Genomic DNA, 5,376 nt, shown 5'->3' on the forward strand with positions numbered 1-5,376 from the left:
GTACTAGGTATGATAGCAGGATATCTGCTTTTCTAGCCTCAAAGACAAAGTGGTAGTTGGACTGAAGCCCTTCACTGTCTTGGGGATAGAAATAGTATGTAATGAGCAGTTATAAGAACAACTGAGTTGTATGAAGCTCATGTAACTAAAGTCTCTGATCATGATTCAAGTTTGTCTCCAATATCCTACAATGACTGATTTCTTCTACCCAGCTACCAACTATGAAGCCTCATTCAAAATTCAAATTCTTTGAATTAATTTTCATACTCAGAGAAAATGCTAGTTTTTTTAAAGGGTTTATAAAATCAATCCTAGAAATAGGTAATTAAGCCAGAATTCCTGCTTGTACTGGACATTTTATAGCCCACCTGTAGTAGGCACAGTGCTGACAATAGTGAAAAGAAGATGGATGAGTAAGGGTCACAGGAGGACAGGTGGGTGGTAATAACTGGGAATGAGGAAGAATACATGGGAATGATATCTTTTGCCTGAGGTTCTAATCTGCCGAAGGTACCACTACAGTTTTATCTTGACCTTTTTGATTGTAGCTCATTTCTGAAATTCCAGCCTGGCAATTATCTCACATTTTACCATCTAATCCCTACCTGACTGGCTCTATTGTGTCCTTATCAATTTCTCAGCACATTCATGCCCACCTGATTTCCCCCCTGCATTATACACTTATCCTTTGTGGGATAAAATACCACAACCAAAAGCAACTTCAAAAAGTAAGAGTTTATTTTGGTTTATGGTTCCAGAGGGAGATTCTTTCCTCGTGGGGATGCATGGTACTAAGCAGCAGGCATGGGATCAGAAACAGGAACCTAAAATCTCGAATCTTGGACTGTGAGTATGTAGCAGAGAGAGTGAACTGGGAGTGGTGCAGTGATTCTAAACTCATTGTCAGTGATATTCTTCTTCCAGCAAATCCAAACCATGTAAACCTCCAAAGCAGGGCCAGCAATGGGACCAAGTATTTGTTCATTTGCCTGAGGCTAAGGGATGGGTTTCTCACTTAAACGTCAGCACTCTTCTCTGTGGAAGCATTACTTAGAGACAATTTTCCTACAATTGAGTCAGGATTTTAACTTTATTCTTTTGTAGTAAATTTACTTAGCAGATGCTCTACACAGCTGCCGTGTTCACTGTACATCTGTGAGCCTTAAACAATGATTAAAAAGAGCTTCTAGGTAAAATGAAACAAATGCAGCTTTGTGCAGTTAATTAATACTAATAATTTTACACTGTATACACTTCCTGCTCTTTATAACATTTAATTTTCCAATGGCCTTCTTTGAGTTATACATTGATTACAGTGGTCTTTACTTAAAAAAATAAATCATTACCAAACCCTTTAAATACCCAACTGTATCAGAGCTTTACTTTATCCCAATTTCTGTCCCAAAATAGGTATTAAGACCTTTTGATTATTATGGTAGGTAGAGACCCATGGAAGCATGATGACGTAACCCAGAAGCACATTTTCTAGAATGGATGGCACATTCTCCCTGCCCTATCAGGCCTCTACAATGCTGGCAAAGGAGCTGCTAATATAGAACAAGCCAGGCATATAACAACGGAGCAGGAGAGTTAAAAACTCATTAGATACGTGAAGGGCTCTTTGCTGCTCAGACAGCCAGAGCACTGATTAGTACAGACTACGCTGCTTAAATTTTTTCAAATTTCCTGTGAACATGCAGAGTGAGGAGGGAATCTCATGCCTCATTTTATGTGGATAATTTGCATAAATGTCCTTGTTCTAGAGAGATTCAGAGCCTGTGGGTCCCTTGAGACAAGAGATCCCAGTAATGGCAAAAATGCTACTGTCTTGACAGTTGCCACCTTCGGAATTAAGAGTTCCTGTTCATTCCCCAAGGTTAAGGTGCCAATTCTCCTGTTCAATTTCCCAAATGCACATTAGGAGTCCTTAGATTTTGTGAAGCGTGGTTTTATATTGGCAGACCTAGACTTTTACCTCTGCTTTGTTGTCTATCACCATCTGGACAAGTGGGCGACTGCACCCTTTTGTGTCTGTTTTCTTTAAAGACACTTAACAGCTGTATTTCCTAACACTCTGCTTTATTATTACAGGATTTTTGTGGAATTCCAATTTTATGGAGGAAGGGCAGACAGAGACTGAAGTGTTTGCTGCTGTAACTGAGCTACAGAGCAGAACATGACTGGGACATGTCCTTAGGGACAACATGAACTTGAACATCTTGCCAGCTCACATCCACAGCAGGGGTGATTTCTGGATCTTCTGTGAGAAATCCTGATGGGACTACCCATAGGTCACAGGAGACATAACTGAGATTAAGGCAAAACATGGATCTAAGAGGCTCTAGTACCTTATCCCCAGAGGGGGCAAACAGCAGCCCAGCTGAGGGAAAGAGAAAAAGACCTCAGTGCCTTCAAGACAAGAGATGGTTCCACCTTCATAAGGGAAACTGGTGCATGAGAGGAAAAAATCCCAAGCCCCAAATCACATGTAAATTTGAGGGTTTTAATTATGAGTGTAGAAACACAGAATGCTAGATTATATCAATGGGTCCACAGAAAAATCAAGGACACATTTTATTTTATGTTGCAATATAATTAATCATTTTCTTTGACGAGAAAGAATCCCAGACTTGATTGTAAATATAAAAATGGAATCTTATCTCGATAATTTAAAATTTGAAAATACAATTTTTCCCAGATCAGTATTCCTTATGAATGAATTCAAACATGTATAAATATGATTTGATTTTAACATCAAAAGAAAGAGCAATACATCTTTGAAACACCAAGGAAAAACAGGAGGGATGAACTTAAATTTATTTGGTGATCCACTATGCATTTCCTCTCAAATAAATCATATTTTAATTAACATATACTGTACATATTTATGGAACATAGTATAATGTGCCATGCAAAGAGAAAATTTCAGGTTATATATTACGCTCTTCACCTTAGCTTATCACTTCTTTGTTCTTAAATGTTCATAACCCACTTTGTGGGACCTGATAATGGATCAACAGTTAACAAATTTGCTGCTTTTCTAGAAGATTGAAATTTGGTTCCTAAAACCCACATTGCATAGCTCACAACTCCCTAGAACTCCATTTCTTGAGGATTTGATATCCTCTTCTGGAACCTGAAGTACATGTAATTTTACACATTTATACCTATACTATACTACATATGTGCACACACACACACACACACACACACACACACACACACACACGCACAATTAAAAACTAAAAATTATCTTTAAAGAATCATCATCTCAGATATTTTTGAAATGCACAGTTTCACCTTGACAGCTCAGCTGCAACACTCTACAGTCAAGGAACAAACTTACTCCTTCTAGATGTAACTTTTTTATTTGTTGAAGTATACTTCCCTCAACCCCCCATCCCCTCTTCTCCACATGTAGTGAAATAAAGTTTAAGAAAAGTGACTTATGGGAGTGGACGAATTCGATTCAACGGGGTTCTGGTCCAGGCTATGGAGCAGGTGAATGAGCTAAAGAAGAAGGGCAATAAGGCCCTGAGTGCTGGGAACATTGAAGATGCCTTACAGTGCTACTCTGAGTCAATTAAACTAGATCCTCAGAACCATGTGCTCTATAGTAATCGCTCTGCAGCTTATGCCAAGAAAGGAGACTACCAGTAGGCCTATGAGGACAGTTGGAAGACTGTTGACCTGAAGCCTGACTGGGGCAAGGGTTATTCAAGAAAAGCAGCAGCCCTTGAGTTCCTAAACTGGTTTGAAGAAGGCAAACGGACCTATGGAGGTTTCAAACATGAAGCCAATAATATCCAGCTTAAGGAGGACTTGCAGAACATGGAGGCCAGGTTGGCAGAGAGGAAATTCATGAATCCTTTCAACTTGCCTAATCTGTACCACAAGTTAGAGAATGATCACAGAATAAGGGCACTGCTCAGTGACCCCACCTACAGGGAACTCATAGAGCAGCTACAGAGCAAGCCTTCAGACCTGGGCATGAAACTCCAAGATCCCCGGGTCATGACTACTCTCACTGTCCTCCTTGGGGTTGATCTGGGCAGTGTGGATGAAGAGGAAGAGGCAGCAACACCCCCACCTCCATCCCCTTCTAAAAAGGAGGCCAAGTCAGAACCAATGGAAGAAGATCTTCCAGAGAATAAAAAACAGGCTCTGAAAGAAAAGGAGTTGGGAAATGATGCCTACAAGAAGAAAGATTTTAACAAGGCCCAGAAGCATTATGACAGGGCCAAGGAGCTGAACCTACCAGTACGACTTACATAACTAATCAGGCAGCTGTGCACTTTGAGAAGGGCGACTACAACAAATGCCGGGAGCTCTGTGAGAAGGCCATTGAAGTAGGCAGATAGAACGGAGAGGACTACCGACAGTTCGCCAAAGCTTATGCCTGAATTGGCAATTCCTATTTCAAAGAAGAAAGGTACAAGGATGATATCCATTTCTACAAGTCTCTGGCAGAGCACCGAAACCCAGATGTACTCAAGAAAGGCCAACAGGCAGAGAAAATTCTGAAGAAACAAGAGTGTCAGGCTTATATCAACCCTGACTTGGCTTTGGAGGAAAAGAATAAGGGCAATGAGTGCTTCCAGAAAGGGGACTACCCCCAGGCCATGAAGCACTAGACAGAAGCCATTAAAAGGAACCCAAGAGATGCCAAACTATAGAGCAACCAAGCTACCAGCTACACCAAGCTCCTGGAGTTTCACTTGGCACTCGAGGACTGTGAAGAGTGCATCCAGCTAGAGCCAAACTTCATCAAGGGTTATACCTGGAAATCAGCTGCTCTGGAAGTCATGAAGGACTACACGAAAGCCATGGATGTGTACCAGAAGGCGCTAGACCTGGACTCCAGCTGTAAGGAAGCAGCAGATGGTTCCAACTATATGATGGCACAGTACAACAGACACGGTAGCCCTGAGCATGTGAAGCAGCGGGCCATGGCTGATCCTGAGGTGCAGCAGTTATTGAGGGACCCAGCCATGAGGCTCATCCTGGAGCAGATACAAAAGGACCCCTCCAGGCTCTGAGCGAACACTTAGAATCCTGTAATAGCACAGAAGATCCAGAAGTCGATGGTTGTGGGTCTGATCGCAATTCGGTGATAACTTGCTTTTCCCTTCTACCCTTCACCGATGAGGAAAGGAGAGCTGGGACAGTGGCGAGCAGCACTTGGCAGAGTGCGGAGAAAAAAGGCTTATCTTTATATTTATACATGACTACAAGGAAGACAGACTCATCCAGAGCACACCTCGGGCCCTCCCAGCACACGCCTGGTCTTTTCACTGCTGCCCACAATTCCGAGTGTCCTTCCCTGCCCACTCCCAGCCTCCCCGTCACTGTCTCAGCTGCTTCCCTATAGTTGGT

General features: G+C 42.0%; 1 pseudogene; it reads left to right on the forward strand.

The window, feature by feature from the left end:
* The first annotated feature begins 3,451 nt into the window (after positions 1–3,451).
* On the forward strand, positions 3,452–5,114 carry Stip1-ps1 (stress-induced phosphoprotein 1, pseudogene 1; annotated as a pseudogene).
* Positions 5,115–5,376: the final 262 nt, after the last annotated feature.

This window comes from Rattus norvegicus, chromosome 1, assembly GCF_021556685.1.
Source record: "Rattus norvegicus strain SHRSP/BbbUtx chromosome 1, alternate assembly SHRSP_T2T, whole genome shotgun sequence".
In the NCBI taxonomy this organism is placed as follows: domain Eukaryota; kingdom Metazoa; phylum Chordata; class Mammalia; order Rodentia; family Muridae; genus Rattus; species Rattus norvegicus.